The 23,129-nt window shown below is 41.4% G+C and overlaps 1 long non-coding RNA gene across 1 annotated transcript; it reads right to left on the bottom strand.

The window, feature by feature from the left end:
* Positions 1–2,107: 2,107 nt before the first annotated feature.
* LOC142830053 (uncharacterized) lies at positions 2,108–6,850 on the bottom strand. The gene is made up of 3 exons (XR_012905076.1): positions 6,105–6,850; positions 3,839–4,017; positions 2,108–3,325 (listed from the first exon to the last, which is right to left on the bottom strand). It is a non-coding gene; the product is annotated as an uncharacterized LOC142830053 (long non-coding RNA).
* Positions 6,851–23,129: the final 16,279 nt, after the last annotated feature.

Genomic DNA, 23,129 nt, shown 5'->3' with positions numbered 1-23,129 from the left:
GTAAGAGAATGTGACACCACCTACCCTGTAATCTTAGGTGCTACCGTGATGTGCAGTTTTGGTTCAGAGCCCAGTCTACAACAGCCTGCCAACAACACAATGGCCTCACTCTGGTTTCACCAACTTCCCTATTCTTGCAGGATGACACTAATAGCCTTTCCAATTCTGAGTCATTGTCCCTTCAAAACAAAACAAAAAAATAAAAAAAAACCACAACCTCACACACATTACCACTGCAGCATCCAGTCTCTCTTACTGGATGCTGACGTGTTATATTCACTGCCTCTAAAGAAAGAGAACATGCACCAGCCTCTTTGTTTAGCTGAGGATTTCATCCTTCAGTTTAATACACTGCACTGATACGATTTTGTAATAAAATGAGAATAAGTTTATTAATAAGGAACAGATATTTGAACAACAACAAGAACAGAAGACACACATATGGTTACAAGTAAAAGAAAACAAAAACTACTTCAGCAAGTTGCAGTCTTTGTCTAAGCAGGTTTCTCACCTATAGTCAGTTCCAACTACTCTTGTTCTTCAGGCCAAGAGAATCCATTTTTCATGAGCACAAGGGGCACTACTTCCTCTTTGTCACCCAAGTGAGGGAGGCAAAAAACAGCTTTTGGCCTTTGCTTATATTTCCTCCAATCTATTGTCTCTGTTTCAAGGGCCAGGACAGCTTTGGGGGACAGAGCCTGCAACCCCACACTGTGATTATTAAGTGTTCTGCCCCTTCATTTGTTTAGCTTAATGTATTTATTTACATTATATGTAGATTTACTTTTCATTGTGCTCCTCACTCAGTTTACATTAGAGACACAGGAAAACAGGTGAAACAGCATTCCTCATCTAGTACAAGCTGGGCACACTCATTGCTTGTGAAATACCTTTTAAATATAAATCTATATCACACACACTATGATTCTTTATACACTAAGGAAGCGAATGGTTAACCAGATACCCAAGAGCAGCCCCATGGGCCACCACGTGTTCAAGATGCCAGAACTTAGTATGTAAGGAAATACGCTTGCAAATAAACAAGTGAAACAGCCAATGGATAAAACTACTTATACAATCAGCAAAAATCACAATAAAATTGATTGACATAAATTTCTTCATTACATTTACTCCCTTCTTTTTCCATTAGGTATTTGTTATTCTGCAGTGCAACGTCAGCACTACAAACTTTAATTTATTATAACACTACCCAATTGTTCAGGAACTATGAAAAATTCTCTGGGCATTTTTACACCACTGCAGGCCAAATGTGACGACCATATCATAAGTAAGACAAAGGAAAAAACTTATGAGACATGACAGGACACATGCTATCAGGGGAGGCATTAAACTTCAAACTGAAGGCAGTAGACAATAAATGCACCTAAAATATGCAGTAGTAGAAGCCCATGTTTGTTTTATTAGACATATTATGGGGGGGTTGTTTTTAAAAAAATGCTACTTACTAGATGTTACAAATATATATTATCTATATATATTTAAAGAAATTGTGTTCTTTTGGAAGGAGAGTATCTGTCTCCTAGGGTATGTGTACACTACAGTGTTATTTTGAAATGTCTTAATTCGAAATAGTTAATTCAAAATAAGTTTTCAAAATAACGTGTCTATACATGAAATGCAATTCAAAATAGCTTTTTGCTAAATTGAAATAGCACGTCCACACTGATTGGATGCTGAATCGCACTTAAGGCCAGCTGAAACCAGTTCCAGCAGGGCATCAGGTCAGTAGTTGCGTGGCGTGGCTGCTGTCTGAGGCTTGTGCTTAAAAGGATCCCCCTGGACAGCAGTTCTCAGCTTTCCCTGTCTGCTTGCCTACCTCGCTGAGGGACAGCAAAGCATTTTTTTTCTCTACCTGCTTCATTGCCCTCACTTGGGACACCACAGCACTCGGCACTATGGAGCCAGAACTGCCCCTGGGCACTCTAGTGCTTCTTTTGGATGTTTTGCTGCAAGCCTGGCAGCAAGCACTGGAGACTTCCTGGCAGCTTCTGCAACAGCCCAACCCCCAGGGTCCTCTTCTGGATCCCTCTGGGGGCCATGGAGGAGCAGCACCTGCACGCCAGCATGCCCCCCGCATCTGGCGCATGGTGGGATCACATCGTCCTGGAACGTTGGGGAGACCAACAGTGGAACCAGAACTTCAAGATGAAGAAGGATACCTTCCTCAAGCTCTGTGAGTGGCTCGCCCCTGCTCTGCGGTGACAGGACATGCACATGAGAACACGACAGGACACACAGTGGTGAGGAAGGAGCACTCTGACAGCCACCCCGGAAACCCAGTGACTCTCGGTGGTTTTCTGTGTCCCTCTGCAGGTGGTCAAAGCCATCAACAGAGTGCTGCTCCACAGAGTCATCCGCCTCACTGATGTGGACGCGGTCATTGAGGGGTTTGGTGCTCTGGGCTTCACTAACTGTGGGGGGGGGGGGCTCACCTGCCTCAACCTCTGAGCAGAATATTCCGCACGTGGTAGCAGCATTCTGTGTGCTGCACAGCTTGCATGAGCGGAAGGTGGACGCTTTCCTGGCAGCCTGGGTGGCAGAGGACGATCACTTGGCTGACATGTATGCACAGCCCTACACGGCTGCCAGCTGGGAGGCCCATCGTAGGACTGTCGGGATACGGGAGGCCTTGTGGGAGAGCTTCCACCTGACAAGCACTAAGAACCTCCCTGGTCTGCCCCACTGGAGGCTTGTGCCTCATTCCACCCTCACGACCTTCCACTAACTCCCTCTCCCTCCACCCCCTTCCTAATGTAAAATAAAAAACATTTTTTCTTAAACAAACTGTCTTTATTTAACAAAACTGAGGGGGGGGATGAAACTCTGGGGAGACCTGGGAAAGGAGGTGGGAGAGAAGAGGGGAAAACCTGGGAGGAGGGAGCTGGAAGGGGGAAGCTAGGGGAAGGGTCTCGCCATGCCAACTTTCTCCCAGCACTGCGGATGAGGGGGCCTCAGCGTCCCCGGGTGGATGGGGAGGAGGATGTGGAGATAGAAGCGGGAGGGGAAGGAGGAGCGGGAGCTGGTGAGGCAGCAGGTGCTGGAGCGGCAGGAGGCAGCATGCTCTGCACCAGGGTCTGCAGATGGGCACAGATGGCATGACCCTAGGCAAGCTGCTCCCGCCGGAACTCCCATTCATCCAAATCTAGTTCCACCCAGCGGTCGATGGTGCGGTGCAGGGCTTGCAGTGCCCCCAGGTGCTGCTCTTGGTACCCCTGCAGTGTTCGGCTGGTCCTCCTGTGGAGCCCTCGTGTGCAGGAGGATGTCCCGGGCGGGGTGGTGCGCCCTGCACATGCAGCTGGTGCGGCTGTGGAGAAAGAGGAGAAGTGGTCAGTTCTCCCTGGGGACACAGTGGGTGAAACCCAGCCCCCCTCTGCAAGGTGAGGATGACCGTTCCCTGCACTATCAGAGCCAATGTGCTTGCACAGAGGCCATGGTCAGATTGTCCAGCTATCCCCAGGAGTGGGAGCTGCCACGAGACTGCACCCATGCCCCTGTGCTGTGTACAGTGTGGCTGAGGTGGGGAGGAAATGTCCTCGGCCTCTGTGTAGAGGGGGCTTGTGAAAGGAGGGCAGCCTGCTGTATCCCACCCCGGGGTCAGGAGCATGTCATGCCTCCACACACACACACACACACACACACACGGCTAACAGGCTAAGGCCCCTGTGTGGAGCCACCTACCCAGGAGTGGCATGGCACATGTTCGCACGTGCACAGGTTGCTGCATGATCTGTGGTAAGCAAGGCCCAAGCATGCGGTCCCTGGTCTCCCTCCCCGCCGTGCCCCTTCTCCCCCATAAGGGGACAGTGTTGGCACTCACATGTTGTGGCATCCATGGATGACCCTGGTGAGTCGGCTGCTGGGACAGCTCGAGTCTGGTGCCGTGGCATGCTCTGTGAAGGTTCCTCCTCCATGGCTTGATCAGGGCCCTCTGCTCCCTGCTCGCTGTCTCCTGGGCTGGCACGAACTGTTCCGCCCCTCCAGGATGCAGTCTAGGGCCTCAAAATAGGGACATTTGTGTGCCCCTGTTGGGGAACTGCACCATGTGGCCCTGGCATATCCCTGCCGCAATTCTTTAATTTTCATGCGCACCTGTTCTTTGGTGTGTATGTGGTCTTTTGTGGCCATGGTGACAGCTATGCGCTGTAGATGGCCACTATGTGGCTGTAGATGGCCGTGTTCCTTCATCTAGTGCGGAGATCATGGACGTTGGAGGCCTTCCCTCAAACCTCAATGAGGTCCATGATCTCTGCACTAGTCCAGGAAGGCGCCCACCTTCTCCGGCCCCTGGCTAGCTCCTGGGAGCTGAGCTGAGGGACTGTGTGGTGGAGGGCTGGCTCATACTGGGGCTACTGGGTCAGGATCATATTGGGGCCACTGGGTCAGGATCAGTGACTGCTGGCTCTGTGCTGGCAGGCCTGTAGCTGGCACATGCAGTGTGGCCAGAGTCTACCCCTTTAAGGGCTCCAGGGCTGGGGGAGAGGAGAGGAGTTTTCCTGGTTTGGCCCAGAGTGGCCACCAGAGCTCCCTGGGAATGGCTGGAGGCCCCCTATTTTGAAATAAGCATCTACAGAGCACTTATTTCACATTAGCTATTTCAAATTTGGCGTTATTAGTCATAGAATGAGGTTTAACTAATTTGAATTAAATGCCTGCCTGTGCAGATGCTATTACAGTTAATTTGAAATAATGGCTGTTATTTCGAATTAACTTTGATGTATAGACATACCCTTAGGAACATAGCTCCCATTAGTATAGTTCTGAACACATCACGATCTTTAAAATATTTATTTCTCTACCTCTCAGGGGTGCTTTGGACCTTCTATAATCCCCATTTTACAGAAGAGGAATGGAAGCACAGAAGGACCAATGTCACACATGAAGTGTGCAGCATAATAGAGAACTGAACCATCTTCCAAGTGCCAGTCAAATGTCCTAATCACTGGAACATTATTTTCTTTCTAAAACATAATGATGTTTAAGAGTTGGGACTTTGACACCACTTTCCTGTGTAACACGAGCAAATAACTGAATTCTATGCCACAATTTGTTCAAATGGGTATGTGTTACCTCCCTCACAAAGAAGTTGAGGATTAATTAATGTTTGTAAAACTTCTTGAAAACTTTGTATCAAAGTGTTCTAAGAGCTAAATTCTGTTGCTGAATGTTAATCAATAGCTTCAAATTACACATTCTTGTGAATAGAGATGGATGTAAACAGAATCAAAATGTACATAGGTGTCATAGCACAATCAGAACTCTAAAATGTGCTCTGAATTCAAGTTTTTGACCAGACAGCCATCTCTGTATCTTAACTCCTCCCAAGTCTAATAATACTTTGAGATGGGCACTTCAGTCCACATCACCACCCCATTGGTTAGGTTGTACATGTGCACACAAACCACTGCAGCTGTGCTGCTATATACTGTAGACATATGCTACAGTGTAGAGCTGTAGGACAGATATGCATTAGAACTATAGATGAGGTTCTCCCTTCAGTGCAGTTAATCCACTTCCCCAAGAGATAGTAGGAGGGTCGATGGAAGACTTCCATTGACTGAGTACGGTCTATACTGGGAGTTACGTCAGATTACTCAGATGTATCCATTTTTTACAACCTTGAATGCCATATCTAGGTCCACCTAACTTTTTACTGTAGCCCTGGCCTCAGTGTCTGCTGCCTTCCAATATTAGACAAAAGACAACAACATATTCTGCCATATACAAGAATTCAATTGAATTAGAATTCAATAAACTTCCAAAAACATAAATGCACAAGTAGCAACTGGCAATGAGCTGTGAGCATGAAACTGCCATTTATAATATACATAGAGGTGAGATGGATCCAGGACTCAATGTGACCATTTGGAGTTATGCCTGCCTCGCCAGTCCAATTTTATGAAAATCATGTTGTATTTCAGCCTTCATTTTGAGTGTAACCTTAATTATATCCTTCAATGTACACTGAAACTGCCATGTTGGATCACATCATCACTTTTTAGCTACTGAGCCTGGTGCCTCTGACCGAGAGAGACCAAGAGGCCATGAACATTGAATGGTTTTATTTATCAGAACAATTAACTTACTAAAAAGGGGAGATGAGGATAAACGAAGCTGGTTTTCCCAGTTTGTCTCCAGGAGATGAAGAAGACTTTACTCAATTGGGCTTTGAAGCCAATCTGTGAAGGAGGGAATAACATTTTAAGAACAGAGTCTGCCCTAGAGTCTCTGGCTCTCTCACAAACTCAATTTTCCAAGAAACAGGACTGCAAGAGGAAGAAGGAATGAGGGGCCTATTCAAATCACACAGACTGGGCGCAAGGGCTTATAGAAGAGGTGAGCATAAGGGTGTTTGTTGTTTTTCAATAGATATGTATGTCTTCTGTACTAAGGCTAAAGCAGGTGTGTGTTTAAGTTCCATTGTAAAGCTTCTGTGTGCCTAAGTTCCATTGTAAAGCTTTTGTGTGCCTTACTTCTTTGCTATGTATCCTCCAGAGAAAGTTAAATTATACAAGGGAGTGTCTCTGAAGGTGGAGCTCTGGCGAGTACATAAACTATTGAGGAGACTTGGAAAGTTCAGCACTGATGTTGAGGCAGGGCAGCTGGACAACAGAGGTCTTCACCCTGAGAGGTCATTTGAGAAAGAACATCTGGACTCTGTTCAGTGGGTTTGGAAGCACAGGGGACCCAAAGGCTGGGTACAGTCCAGCAGTCTGGAGGTAGCAATGGAGGGGAGATTCAGTCAAGTCTATAATGCTTGTTAACCCCTGCTACAGTCAGACAGAACTGCTACTTTTGCTACAGCATTGCTACAATTCAAATTCTAGGCAGGACCTCTTTATTTCCCCTCAGCAACTAGAATTCTGATGGGTAAATCGGCAAGTACTGCAGTACAAATAGTCACAGATTATCAGTGTTGGAAGTACTCAGTCTTGTAACAGTTGTTTCATATAGATTATATATGGATTTATGCACCACAAACTGGGAGGGAAGGCTTAGTTTGCAAAATAAGCCTTTATTGTTGGGCATGACCCTGCAGTCCTGGGTGCAGATCTCCCATGAGCTTTCATGGAGGCAGACAAGCGAGTGAGGACTGCAGAAGACTGTTTCATACTGCAGATTCAATTATTCCCACTTCTAAAATGAATGTACCACCAACCGCTTCTCCTTATCAGCCTGTGCTTTTTTATACGGTCTGATTACATACTGTAAAAGTGCTAGAGTTGTACCTCTGTATTGTAAAACTGGTATGTGATAACCAACTACTTTTAATGAAAAATAACTTCTTGGCCTTCTGAAGATAACTGTCATTGCTGAAATATTTATCAGATCTAAAAGCTGGCCAGCACGCATACACATCCAGAGATACCCACAATGAATTGGTTTTGGCACTCTTGTCCCTGTATAGTCATAAGTGAATATAAATTTGAATTTAGTGGCAGTGATTTATGTTTTCCTACCAAGAATTTTCTTATTTAATATATCTTGGAATCCAGAGACAACTGCAATGGTTTCAGCTGTATTGATTGCCCTTACAGTACTGAGTACTTCTTATCTATCCACCTCAGTTGTTCCATAATTAGCCACTCATCATGAGAAATAGAAGTGTGTCATTTAATTAGCATTTTTAAAACATCCATATTAATCTGTTGATGTTTTTCCCTGCAGAATGCCCACACAGATTTACAGAGATATGGTTTTGCATTGTTTGTTTGTTTTTCTGCATCACTGGACTGGAGAAGAATCACAGCTGCTCACAGGTATTATTCACTGAAAGATTTTGCTTAAATTATTTAATGACTTCTAGTTTTAAGGGACCCAGATTAATTATTTAATCAACATTCTGCTATGATTAATTGAATGTTCACAAATTAATTAAAAGCTGCTTACCTTTTGTCAGTTCAATAGCTTCAAAGGAATCTCATGAGAAATGGCAAAATACATAGTTCAAAAAAAAAAACTCATCTTCACTTCAAAAAAGTCATGTCTAGGGCAGAGGTTTCCAATATTACACTGTAGTTGATGGTAACATGGCAGATCGCTTTCCAGCATTTTGAATTCATAGGCTGTGCTTTGTAAATCCAGTAATCACAGCAAAATCATGTGGCAGTCAGGCAACTGTTGTCTGTTCTTCCATGTTTCTGCTATGGTTATTATTCCCATTGAAGGACTATGTGGGAATCCAGTATTCATTTACATATGACAGTCCTGGTACTCTATGTTAATACTTTAAACTGTGTGTGCATGCAAGAGAGAATATAAATAAACATATTTGAAAGTCCCAGGCCAAATTTAGGGGAGGTAGGTACACAAATCCCATTCAAATTCAGCCATGAGCAGGGATGACAACCGTGCCAGAAAGGAACAGCCAGCCTCAAATTCGCCTGTACAGACACAGGACAAGCAGGATTCACTGGCATACTATCTGGGCTGGGGTCATGAGACATTTAGCTGTTGTGGCAACTGTGGATATCATTACTGTTAAAATTATATATAAAGAATTTAAAAATCTTTCTAAACTACTCAGACTTTTAATTGGTTAGGCTGGTAAAAAGAAGAGAGTTTTTACATGTTTTCCAAACTTACTATTATTATACATTGTTCTCATGGGAAACTGGGGAAGTGTGTATGAGACTTGCCAAGCCTGCTAAGATTTGGACGATTTAGCCTTGAAACTAACAGCAATGCTCTATGACCCATTAGCCTGCAAACCTTTCTTTTGCTGCTAATAGGACTGACAATTGTAAAAGCCTTGGCCAGTGAGTTTCAGACTTTCTTTGAAGGAAGACATGCATTAAAGATTTGAAACTAATTATAAAAGTGACCTCTTTCATAAATATTGATGGATTAACAGTGTTGATAGTATGGTACAAGGGGCAAAAAACAGAAACACTCTTAATATAAGCAAATTCCTGGATTCTCTGAAAGGCTGTCCTCCACTCTTATTGAAATCAGTGGGAGCTGAGGCCATTCAATACTTCATAAAAGTAGCTAAGTGCTACAGATCAAATCCCATAAAATGTGTGCCAATATTACAGTGTATTTGCTGGCATGGGAATTTTGTAATGCTATGATATAAGCCATGAGGACATGCACTGGATAAAGAGGTACGATCTATAGTACAAACCCCTATCCACCATGGGCCTGACCTTTCTGGTCAGCTTTTACTCAAAGCCACCTTAAACAATGGGACTATAGACATGGAATACAAGATCAGGCTGTGTACGGTTACTTATGTCAATCCTTACTTGCTAGAAACTTCACTCCTTGTATTGACTTTCTCAGTTTCTTTTAAAGAGGATGAAATAATAGGGCCATCATTCTTGTTCAGGTCACTTCAGCTGAGCCTGGGACCCTTTGATAGGAAGAAATGTGCTCTCTGTAGTTGCTTAAACAGCACACAGCAGCCAATATATTAAAAAGGTTGCACAAACAAATTGCTTTTTTTCCCCCCTGTTTCTTTTGCATTTAATGCCAATAAGAGGCTATAGTGACTGGGATAATAAATGACTCCTGTCTAACATGACAGGTCCCCTTAGTTTCTCAGGGTACCATATGCAGTTATGCTGAGCACAACTTTAGTAGAATGCATAAGCCACAAGTAGGCAGTTTACAAAGAACACATTGGTAGCTGTTTTACAGGCTACCTACCAAAAAGGCTAGATGGTTAGCAGGAAAGAACACGTGGAAAAGGTATAGATCACTAGCTTCCTTTGCAGAAGTTGTGTTTGAGAAAGCAGTATTAGTATTATTTTATATTTGTATTGTATTGTTATGCTGGGTCTTGGGTGAAAACCCTTCGAAGATGATGGGCATAAAAGCCACCTTCATTCAGAACAGATATCAGAAATAATTAAGGTTCTTTATAGAGTAAGAAAACCAGTATTCTTTCAGCTACAGAGTATTCTGGACTGGGTTTCTCTTCAGAATTGAATATTCATTGGAGCAGGAAGACTCGAAACTAAGTCCAGAAACGGCCCAAGAGATTTGCTGGCTAACTTTCACCCCCCACAGGCTGAGTGCTAAAAAAAATCCCCTACTAGCCAATCAGCAAAGTGCAAAGAGAGCTAGTCAGAGTGAAGCAAAAAGACGGGGGAAGGCACAACTACCTCAGAAAGAAGGCATCAAGAGCAACCCCTACCCTTCCTCACTTGCCCCTAGAACCAGTCCTGGGTCTCCCCTTCTCCCAGGTGAGACTTCCATAGCCCAGTGGTTAGGTAAACACTCTCTCACGCGCTCTCTCTGGTCCAGTGACTAAGGATTTTATGTAAAGTGGAAATGTTTAAACAAGAGAGACTGAGAGACCTACCCCCAAAATATCCTACCACACTGTGTGTCAGACTGGCATACTAGGTCCCTCTGGGCCTCAACGCTGACTAATATTCAGTTGAATTAGTCCGACTCACCTGGGGACCATTTTCTAAAGAGATGTCAAGTTATAACATCTGTACCCCTTGTTTTAAGGGTATTTTGAGTTTTCACAATAATCTGTAATTGTGAAAGGCCAGGTCTAAAGCACAGACCTAAAAATCAATATAATCGAGTCACTCAGTTAAGCCAACCTAATCCCCCATGCCGTCAACATAGCTACTGCCTCTCAGGGATTTTGTCTACATTTAAAAGCTTAAAGCACAGCCATGCCAGTGCTTTAAACTGACAGTGAGGTCATGGCATGAGTGCTGGGAGTGAGCTCTCCCAGTACTTTATGAAAATCACCTTCACTAGAAGAGTAACAACAGCTCCCAGCACTGTAGCCTTGTTCATGCTGGTGTTTTACAGTGCTATAACTTGCTGCACTGTGGTGCGGGGGTGTGAATTTCTTCACACCCGTGAGCCAAAAAGTTAGTGCTATAAAGCAGGGGTGGGAAACCTAAGGCCCAGGGGCCAGATGCGCCCCCCAACTTACCTGAATCCAGCCCCCAAAGCTTGGGGATTCAAGGCAGGTGCTCCAGCCCCCTTATTCCCCCCACCCCCACACACACCATTCCCTATGGGGCTGGAGCACACTAACCTGAGCCCCCCAAGGCTCTATTGTGTGAGAGGAATGTGGAGAATGTCTTTTTCCTTCTAAGTCAGAGGCCACCTCAGTGAGGGGTGGTTTGTTTTTTATTCCTTCTCACTTGTGGATGATCCCCAACTGATTTTTCTGTGGGTCAGCCCCCTCCAGCCCAAAAAAGGTTCCCCACCTCCGCTATAAAGTGCCAGTGTAGACGTGTCCCCACTAAAGTTCTACAGCAGCATGGCTGCAGGGCTGAAGCACTGCAGGTAAAGAAAAGCCCATAGTCCAACAGGAAAGAAGCATACATGAATGTAAAAGGCTGGCTTACTACAGGTGTTAAAAACAACAAATGGTCTGGTAGCACTTTATAGACTAACAAAACATATAGATGGTATCGAAAGCTTTCGTGGGCACAGCCCACTTCTTCAGATGACCGGAGTGCCCACGAAAGCTCATGATACAATCTACAGAACATGTTTTGTTAATCTATAATGTGCTACCAGACCATTTGTTGTTTTTTTCTGTACAGACTAACCCAGCTACCCCCAAAGCTACAAGTGTTAAGTCCTCCCCATCAAGAAGGCCCATTGAAACCAAATGAGCCAGTGTAAAAAGGCAAGCATACCTAGGTGGCAAGATAACCCAGAGTTCTCCTAGGGTCTGTGGCTCCATGGTTAGGCTTTAGACTTGATACTTAGTTGATGAAATACAAGTATAGAACTCAGAGCCAGTTTGAGGGTTGTGCCCTTCCACTTAACTGTCTACCCCGCGTTTGGTACTCACACTACCAAGCCACCACAGGATAAAATGACACTGCCTTTCAGGCTTAACTCCAGGAAAGGGTGCATAGTTTTAAATCCAAATGATGGTAAGTGCCTAGCTCCCTGTGAGGGACAAAATTTAGGCTATACCCTGCTTTAGACAGGTCTCCAGCAGCATGCTGGCTTTTCCTCATCCCAATTTTAGACATGTTACTCCAACCACGGAGCGTATAGGATACTTGGGTGCTTACCTCAAATAAGTGAATTCTGCTAAATGGCAGGGTACCTAGAAGTTGGAACTCCAGTACGGGGGCTGTGTCTAGACTACAAAGTTCTATCAGAAAAAGATTAACAAATTGCAAACCACTATTTGCGTATCTTTTTCTGCTTTTCTTCCTAAAGAGGCTTTTCCAACAATTAGCCCACCTATACAGGGCCAATTATCGGGAAAAAAGCCTCTTTCAGAACATCCCTTCTTCCTCATAGAATGAGGTTTACAGGGATTCTGAAAAAACACGTTTGCTTTTCTGAAATTTTCCTTGGACATGGTAGAGCTTTTCTCCAGTATCCCGGAAAGACTCTGCAGTCTAGACATACCCTGGGTGTTGGGACACCTACATTTTCCTCAGAGGGTTCTCAACCCCTGCCCTACCCAGGCTCCACCCACATTCCACTCCTACCTGTCCCTCTTGTTCTCACCCCTACTCTGCTCCTCCTCCCCCCAAGTGCACTCCATCCTTGCACCTCTCCCTTCCTCCCTACATGCCACTGAACAGCTGATTGTGGTGGGCAGAAGGTACTGGGAAGGAGGGAGAAGAGCTGATTTATGGGGCTTTATCTGAGCTCCCACTATTTTTTTGCCATGGTTGCTCAATGACTGCAGCAGTCATGGAGTGAGAGCCTGTGTACCCAGGAAGTATAGTCAGAGCGCTTTGGTACAGTATGCTAGTTTGGAAAGTGTCTTGGAACTGTGAGTAAAGGTACTGGCTCCTGTTCTGATTCCTACTGTGTTCAAGGACACAGGCAGTGGGCAAAGAATGAACACAAAACGGGATGGCATCAAAGAAATTTGAATCTGTTTTTAAGTATGTGCTCTGAGTTTCTGTAAATGCAGAGTAAGAAAAAAATGTCATTTTAAAAGTTTCTAAAACAACGCATCTCACTGCTTATAATGAACTGCTCCAACAAACAAACCTCTGCAAGTAGTTTTCCTTCCCAAGAAAGTATATAGTGCTGAGAGTCTGATCACCTATATAAATCTGAACTGAAATGCTAAGGCTACAGTTTTTTCATATTTCTTTCGCCCAATTTGACTGGTGTAAAGGGGCATAAAAGCCAGTGGGGTCTAGCCACATGGGAATTTGCCTAGCACTGGAAAGTCCATGTGTGGTCCAGACCTAGTTAATCCTGGCTGTTGGAAAGGGCTTCTGAGGTACAGGGTAGGTGAATACCGAGGCTGCTACAATTGGACTAGGGGTCAAACACATCCAGTGATGTGAGTCTCATGCTGGAGCCTAAAGCCACTTTTCTTCTCCCCTTTGCTGCAGAACTGGTGTTCCCACTTGGCTCATCTCAATGGTAAAACTAAATTATTTTTAGTTAGTTTTATTTGTGCCTGCTCCAAAGCCATCATATAATTTGTTAGTGCTTTTATAGGGACAAAGAAGATCCCAGCAAGTTATAACAAACATGTTACTACTTTGAATCTAGTGCATTAGCAGATCTGCATGGAGCAACTTACCTATACAACCTAATTCATACTATTAGTTTCTTTCTAGGGGCTAACTCCTGATAGCAATGAATTTTAACAAATTTTGCCATTGACCATAGATTTCAAGGGGACCAGAAATTGGCCTCTGAGGACTTATTTTTATTTTACTGCTAAATGGGGAATTATATCCTTGTCTTCTCCCAATGTTCACTTTAAACTTTTTACATTTCACAATATAATTTTAGTTATAACGACAACAAAGTCTAGCCTGAAAGGCAATTTTTATATGCAAAGACACATTTATGATCTTACTTAGATGTACTTACTTTTCATAGAGTTTGGGAAGCCTCAGAAAATACTAGTACAGTAAAATGTGTGAAACCCCATTAGTCCGTAACTGCATATGATTTCTACCATAGCAGTATAATTTTAAAATGCCCTTTGGCTGAACTTATTGTTGAGCCTACAATACAACTCAACGCACTCTACAGATGAGCTCATTTTTGTATTTGAATTGTAGAAAACCAAAGGAAGATCTTCATTTAGGCAATTTCTCCCAGTCTACTCACCCTGCGCTATACATATCATGTTATTTGCAGATTAAGGGTGGCAAACATTGACCCAAAGCTAACAGTGTTATCAGAACATACAGGGTCAAACACTGCTCTCAGATCATATACCCAATTAGCTTTGTGGGAGTTCTGTGTACAATTGTGTTGTTCAATCTATGAAGTCCAAAATTGCTTAGTCTTATCTACTGCACAGATCACTTTTCCCCTGGTGCCTACCAACATAGCACTCTACTTAAACTGAGGCCCTACTAGAATACACAAGAGAGGAATATTGCTTCCTTGGATGCTCAGGGAAGGCCCCACAAATTTGTAATTTGCTCTCCAACCATACAAAACTTACCTCTTTTCCCAGGCACTTGAAAATTGCCTGGGAGGAAGAGGAAGGGTATATCAGCATTTGAATTGCCTTGTTTGCCTGGAAAGGCATCCTCTAGTAGTATGTATATAAATCTTAAAACAAATAAATATCTGAGAGCAGAATTCAGTCAGTGTGCCTATAAGAAAACTATAGGAATTTACCAGATTTTATTCTTATAAGGAAAAGCACTGATATGAAGACACCTGCATTCTGGATCCTTACTCTGGCTCAGTAACAAGTCTGCATCCAAGCATTGAGCATGCGCGCGCACACAAGCAAGCATGCTACAAAAAAAAAAAAATCTCCAAATTATTGTACATGGAATTTGGTAAAAAGAAGATATATCACAACCAACACACAGGGAATGCACAACTAAAATAATTAGATGTTATGAAACTTTTAAATGACTATGGCAAAAGCATAGCAGAAAGAAAGTTGGTAAATCTGTTCTACAAAGAGTAAAGCAAAATTGCCAGGATGTGTCAAACTAAAGCCATAAAATTACCTGTCCTGGAGAATAGTAACCTGTGTGTCTAGGTAAAGTATGAAAAGCTTAATCAGATAGTCACATAACTTTAACAGGATCCTATCTTCAATAGAATATTTATTAGGAAAGCAGTGACCTTTTGTTGTAGGATTTAAATACAAGTTTTGGCAACTAGGACATGTACTACCATGTCTAAATTCTTTCAAATCTCAGGACTATTTAAGAAATTGAGAATTACAAACCTAGCAGAATGTTACTAAATTGCCTGATGGTCACAGAAAAGGAAATTGTACATATTCACACTTTGTTTTGTTAGTCACAAACATGTCCTTGTTTGAATGACTGTGTTTATATTTAACACAATTCCTCTTCATTTTAAAGACCCAGAGGCTTCAGCTAAAAATATCTCAACTCAGAGTTCCAGAACTTCATAGTTAGGTAAATTTAATATTTTCAACTATTGGTAACTTTGGCCATTCATGGGATTGCTATTTTTCTGCTGTTATGACAGGACATTTATATGTTAGGACAGATTGAACCTCTCTAGTCAAGCACCCTCAGGACCTGACTGGTTCCAAACCAGAAAAATTGCTGAACCACAGGAGGTCAATAGCGTCTAGCAGCATTACCAGCACTTCCACTGCTTACTGGGCTCTTAGAAGACATTTAGGAGTAAATTAGAGCTAAACAACAGCACAGAACACTGAGAGCCAGGACTGGTGGCTCCAAACAACCTTTATTGATCAGCAGGAAACTTGATAAGTGGACATACTGCTAACTAGAGTCATGTCAGACAACAGATGTTGCTGGATCAGAGAGTTGCAACCTACATTTGTATTTTCATAACACACAGGAGCTTCTGTCACAACCAGGACCCCATTGTAGTAGGCAGTATACAAAACAACAACAAGATTATGATCCTGGCACTTAGGACAAACATATTAAGTGATATAAAGTCCCAGTGTATGAAACCATATGCCTAAACCAGCTGCTCAAAGGCAAGAAAGGACTTTCTTTATGGGCAGGTCATTCCATAATAGTCTCAGTCCAAACCAATATAGCAATTTCTACATTTCCTTTATTATTCAAGACAGGTGAACTGAAAGATTTGGTCCTGGACCTAGATCTCACATTTGAGGTAGAGGAGAACAATTCTAAAGCAAGATGAGATGATCACTTCTTATTGTAGGCCCCAAATTCATCAAAAATCTGAAGGGATAACATGGTTCAGTTTAGACTTATTTCTATTATCCAAGAATAAAGAAGAATTAAGCTTATAGCCCACGACTAGGTAGATTTAGCTACTGAAATTAAACAGAATGCAGACAGAACAAAAATAATTCTTTATCAAAGTGAGTACTTCTAAGTACAACTACTCAGCTTCGACTTGAAGTTTCATTTTTTTCAGTTGTTTTGCATAGAGATAAATGTATTCTAAAAAAGAACCCTAGCCATCACATTTAAAATTGTTTATTTCTACATAGTAAGAACTGGCAATGCTAAATCATTCATGTACTCACTCAAGAAGTGTAGTGAAACATTTATAAAGTGTGGAAATCAGATTCATTGCTAGCAATCAAATGAATACATTTAGTCAATAATATGCTGATAATAATGCCCTGCCTAGTGAGGAAGGGTCATAAGGGAAACTCCAGCAGCTGGGCCACAGCACGAAGCAATTTTGAATTTCTCTTATTGATACCAGATGAAAGCAACTCTATTGTGCCAAATCAGATGATGCCAAGCTCATAATGGGTGTCAAGGAAAAGAAGCACTGCCAGAATCTCAAACACATATATTAATATCTTTGCAATGGATATGAAAGTAAAATAGCATAAAAATATATGGAATACAATTAGTCATGCGATATAAGAAAGGCAAGGCTACAGTATATGCACTATAAACAGCTAGATAAGTGATCTCTCAAAGAAATTGCTGCATTCACTGGAGAAAAATAGGCTAAATAATTCATCAAAGCATAAACTCATCTGCGTTTTATGTTCCTTTGCTCTGCATGTTTTGAAGTTCTCTGATAAACATTTTGCTCAGCTGCTGTGAGAAAGAAATTAGAAGTGGTTGTAGTCCCTGTCTCTTGGCAGTTTATTCTTCTGTGTTCATTCTTCTTTTTTCCTTTAAGTGCAACACAGCAAACTCTTTAAGATCTACCCAATGAAACTGCACCAAAGGTAAAACATTTAAACCCAGAGCTCAAGAGACAATAGCCACAAATCCAGGCAACTCACTATAATTATATACCACAAAACCCAGCAATCTATATAATATGACATTTTACTGGGCATCAAGAAGGCTTTATTAGTTAATAATGAGAATTGTTGCTCTGACTTACAAATACATCTCTAGCCATCAAAAACAACATCACCCTGCTGCACTGAAAGAATCCCTACAAGCCCCAGCTAGGGTAGTATCTGTCATGTTTAAACTAGGTATTCTTAGATTTCTTCTCATGTGCTCAGCTTCTCATCAGAATGATCTTGTTGGTGCACTAGAGTTGTGTCTCAAGCTAATTTCAGGAAAATGTAAGCTAATTAGCTACCTCAGTTGCAGAATGTCCTTTAATATCATATTGCTATTAAACTATGGTGTCATAACATTACTTCCATGCAAGGCTGATTAAAAAAAAATTACCATGTACAATAAAAACAGTCATTATGGGCCTAATTTGCTGACTTTGAACATACGATGGTAGTACAGCATGAATAGCATTTGATGCCAATGTGGCAGTTGCTACATGCAAATACAGAAAACAACTGTACTTAAAACTAAAATAGGTAGAAGGTAAAAGCACTGAGGTTTACTTCTCCCTTTCTGTGCGCCTTTTAAAAATTATCAGAATATACAAACCCCATTCAGGGATGTTTGCTAATGCAGTCTATTGGGCCAAATTAATTCCTGGTGAAAATCCATGATCTGTCCATGAATTTTGCTCATTTAGATGGCCTACTTACGTGTCAGGTTAAAAATCTCTTTAACACACACGTACACACCCCAATATATTTCTTTTTCAGAAGTGGCACCCATCAAGCATTATTAACATGCTCATTTTTCATAAGAGGAATGAAAAAATTAAGATTAAAAACTTCTGTAGGCATCACGATTGGTCACAAAAAATACTGGTATCTAGAAGAAAGCATTAGTGCCATATGAAGCATCAGTGAGTCAAGAAATCTGCATGTTAACCAAGAAACAAACTGGAAGAGCATTAAGAATGGGTGAAGAACAAAACTTACAGTGCTTCTGCATCTCTCACAGTTTCCTTCTAGGCAACATGTAATGCACCAGGGAATTAATCTCTTCTAGGGATGTATATGCTGATCAGCTGAAATAAATGAGAAGCAAAAGATTAAGACTATAATGCAGAAAAAAAAGGAGGACCCAGGCCTAATTTGACACACATAAGTAGTCTATTGACATTAATTAAACTACTCACATACTTCTAGTTAGGCACTTGCTAAAGTCTCTTGCAGTAACAAGGCCTAATCTTCCTGGTATTAAGGCTTCTGATGAGTTATTCCATTTTAAAACTCAGTTAGTTTTGGATTTTGAAGCTGTTACCATTTTAGGACTGGCAGGCACTCAGTAATATGGTAATTCCCAAGTCAATTAGCAGACCACTTATTTTATTAAAAGAGGGATTGTTCTTGATATTTACATTGTAGGAGAGCTTATAATGTGCTAGCTGAAACAAAAAACCAGACTATGTAGCACTTTAAAGACTAACAAGATGGTTTATTAGGTGATGAGCTTTCATGGCCCAGACCCACTTCCTCAGATCAATTGTAGAAGAAAATAGGCATGACCATATATTATATACCAAAGGGATACAATAAAAAAAAGTGAACACATATAAAAAGGACAAATCAAATTTCAGAACAGAGGGGGGATGAGGGGATGGGGAAGGTAAATGTCTGTGAGCTAATGATATTAGAGGTGATAATTAGGGAAGCTATCTTTGTAATGGGTAAGATAATTAGTGTCTTTGTTAAGACCCCGGTGTAAAGTGTCAAATTTAAGCATGAATGACAGTTCAGATGATTCTCTTTCAAGTCTGGTGTTAAAATGTCTTTGAAGCAGTATGCAGGTAATCAAGTCCTTGAGACAATGCCCTTTCTGGTTGAAATGGCAGTATCTTTGTGATACTGTCTGATATCTGTTTTGTGTGCATTGATTCTTTGGTGAAAATCTTCCCTTTGGTATATATGGTCATGCCTATTTTCTTCCACTATTTGATCTGAGGAAGTGGGTCTGGCCCACGAAAGCTCATCGCCTAATAAATCTTGTTAGTCTTTAAAGTGCTACATAGTCCTGTTTTTTGTTTCTGCTAGACTAGACTAACACAGCTAAATCTCTATTACAATAATGTGCTAGGTGATTTCTAAATGCATAAGAGGAGAAATCCTGGTTTCATTTAACTGAATGGGATTTTTTCCATTGACTTCAGCAGGTCCATATTACAGACCCTGCATGGAAGAGCACAAGGCAAGCAAACAATAAAAGACAAAATTTTAAAGCAAAAATGTCAATGGTACACAACACAGAAGTTACTTTTTTCTGAAAGCGATGTCCCAAATCTCTTGTGAGGTAGAAGTTGTTCAAAGTCCCGGTATAGTAACTGGATCTCTTTGAGCTAAACCCAACACCCAGACAGGTCTCCCAGAGTCAGTGGTGAGTTACCAGAGTCTAAGGAAAGGTCCACCCACACTATTCTAATAGCAGGTTCAGATTCAAAAGTTTAACATGTTGGTCTATGTTGTAGTAGCAGATGTTTGATCAATGTGAAGTATTTCTCCTTTTTGTTTTGACTCCTTTAATCACGGTGGCCCGTGGACTAGTCTCCAAGCTCCACTGTTAAAATAACACATAGTCCAGTAATGGAATTTTCTTTCTTAAAAAAAGAAAAATAAACCACAAGTAAAACCAATCTTAAGTTGTCCAAAGCACAACGTTGGGGTCCTCAACAGGTTTGTTCTCTAATCAATTGTCAAGAGCAATAGGGAATGGATATAACCTCTGTGAATACTGTAAGAGGGAAAAGAAATAAACATTGGAGGCTAACTGTCAGTGTAATAGCAACTATTTCACACAGCTTTACTAATATACCAGCTTTCAGTGAAAAGGATGCAATTGAGGACTTTTTGTAGATGTTATTTTTTTCCACTTTCCATTTTTGCTCTGCTGTTGTAGACAAATATATATTTTTAAAATTCCATTGTTTTGTCCTTTTTTATTAGGTAAACATTTGTTCAGGTTGTTTTCCCTCTTGAAAAGATCTGAAACTAACATGCTTGTTTTCCTATAGTAATTTCAATTTAGCTAGAACCTTATCCTAACAAAACACCTTATTTGTACAATAGCATCAGTGGCCATCATAAAAGTGCTAGAAACTGTTCAGATAGAATTTTCAGGTTATATAAACACTGCAAAACATCTATTTCTAGCACTTTGCTTATATTCCTTAAAACAAAGCCAAGGTGTGGCAGCTTTTTATTTTTAGAATAAATACAAAAATGCCTTCAAAGTACATTTTACTGTATTTATTCAGCCTGAAAACAGTGAAAATAATGTGATTGTTCAGATGACCAATCAGAGATTACCACCAATTACAGAAACACATTAAGTAGGTCTGTTTGTTTATACCCAGAGGCAACCATTTAGAATGATGGCAGAATTATTATACTGTATATTAATATGCATTTGAATGCTCATAAGGCTATGAATGCCATGTTCTGGGAATATTTTTCTCTTATTAATTTATTCTGCAAACTAGCAATGGGAACACAAAACTTTGTCATAAGGATCAACTATTGGTTTCTATCGGTCAGCAATGTACTAGTAAATTTAAAAATATAGACGGGGATACATTATTTAGGTCTGGAGGAACTTCCTCTTTAAATTCTAGCTATTTAAAGTAGATCACATTTGCATTCTCAAAACCTTTTAAATGAAAAAAAAAATCAAAGTTCAATTCAAGCACCTGTGCTTCTAGGCAGTGCAGAGCCATGGAGCTTCAGGAACACAGAATTGAATAGTTTCTAACTCCTACAGAGGAAGAAGAGGCCTAGTGAATCCTTGTAGTTGTAAAGCCACAGAGCCCCATGCCTCAAACCTTCAAAATCTTCTGATTGGAACCCAGCAACTTTGTCTCCATCGTTATAGATCATATTAATCTCACATTTGGCCCTCTTTACAGCTAGCACATTGTTCACAAGCCGATTTTGATTTTCTGTGTATAGATTTGTACAGCCAGGGAAGAATGAGGCTGAATGTGTGGTAAGGAGGGGTTATTTCCAATATAGTGATGTTATAAAGTAAGAATGTACCATGTCTGTGGTAAGGAAAAAGGAAACAGATAACAGGTATTTACCAGATGGAAGAGAAGATACAGTTACAACTGCCAAGTCTAAACAGGCTACTAAGCTCAGTTGAACATGAAAGGCCAATCCCATATAGGCATGCTGGGGGAAAAAAAGGCTTCTCTTGAGGAAAGTAAGTAAGGGCTAGGAAATCATCAAAAAGGCTGCTTTGGTAGTGTGTCAATCACACATATTGTAATAACACATTTACATCAGTATTAAACAGAATGTTTTGTTCAAAGGGGAAGTTAAAATGCAAGTTATAGTTCCAAGCTGGAATAAAGTGGTAGAGAACTGCTCATTTTGACTCCCATATAGCAGAACAGCTGCAGCTCTCTAGAAAGCAAACACTGTAGGCACTTAGGCAGGAAAAAATGGCAGGAAACAATAGGTAATGAGATGCAGGTACTATTGACGAGTGGGTCCCTCAAAATCACCAGGAGACATTTTTTCCTTTCTTGGTTACACTGGCAGTCAGAGAAGTGCAATCTAAAGAAGATGCAAAGGAAGTTTTAGAAGAAATAAGCACTTTAAACAAGGAAGATAAAGAAGCATCAGAAGCAGATAATGCCACTCTTTGCTGTAATATTCTGGTCAGTTTCTCAACCAAGTGTGTGCCTCTATATTTCCTCCTCAGAATCCAACCAAGCTGCTTATTAAGTACTTGTTTGAAGCAGTTCACCACCTGTTTGCTTTAAATATTTCATGTCTGTTTTATGAGTGATATCCTTAGTCACAGTTCTTTAACATATGGAGCATAATTCCTTGTCCCTCACCAGATAACCAGCTAATTATGTAGGGTGGAGGGATGAAATTATTGTTCTTCTTCACTGGGGCTCTTAGTGTCCATTCCAGTAGGAGCACAGACAGAGCAGCAAGTATTCCCTGTGGCTATCCAAATACAGGTGCTGTGATTGTGGGCAATCTTTACATGCCCGTAAAAGAGGAGAAAGTCCTTTCTCCCTCTGCTGTGTGACCACATAAGGACTTGCTGCAACCAAACCTGAAATTATTAATCTGCAAATCAGGTTAACACTGACAATTGTCATTATAGTCCACACAATAATTCACAATTAGTGGGGATTTCATGTGTATCCTAATCGCTGCATGTTAACTACATTGCCAAAGCTCAGCTACTTAATGTCAGACAGTTTGCTTGGTGGAATGGCATACTAGGTGTTGTATTTTAGGGTAACAAGTAATAGCTGTAACAGAGATGATTGCTAGTGTGAGTAAGATGGCAATTAAGTTTATGAAATGTGTAAAGTGTCCAATACATTTTATCACAAAAGGCATAGAGAAAGATAATTTTTATTACTCTGCAGTTCTCAAACCGGTCCATCAATTATACTTTTTGAATACTGTTGAGAGATAAATCACCATGTACCCAGGAAAACCTTCATGGCATTTTTATTGTGAATTTATGATCATGAATGATTAAACACGAGCAATGCTTTTGGATTTATCTTCTGCCTGCACTCTCTCAAATTCCATACTTACTTTGCATTCAGCAAAATGCTGGGCTTAGTTCTGGCCCATCCCTTTTGTGCCACTCTGGTAATGATGGATGGCTGTCCTAATAGGCAGCCAAGGATTCTTTTTATGTAGGGGGAATCCCCGGCTGGAATAACACCAGTGTAACTGGCTCTGTGCCCCATGCAGGGCTGAGTTAGATTGGCTCCTATAGTCTTGAAGGACTGCTCTCTGTGCCATAATTGAGAGCAGCAGCTACAAGAACTTCTGAGTTATGTCGTAGGCTGAATCAATCCCTGGTTTGGCCAAGGATGAGAAGAGTGAAAAGTTGGTTTGGAGCCCCTGTTTTCCTCCTCCAAACCGGGTTTTATGTCAAGCA

The sequence above is a fragment of the Pelodiscus sinensis genome, chromosome 6 (assembly GCF_049634645.1).
Source record: "Pelodiscus sinensis isolate JC-2024 chromosome 6, ASM4963464v1, whole genome shotgun sequence".
Lineage (NCBI taxonomy): Eukaryota > Metazoa > Chordata > Testudines > Trionychidae > Pelodiscus > Pelodiscus sinensis.
This window is presented reverse-complemented; position numbering and strand designations above follow the sequence as displayed.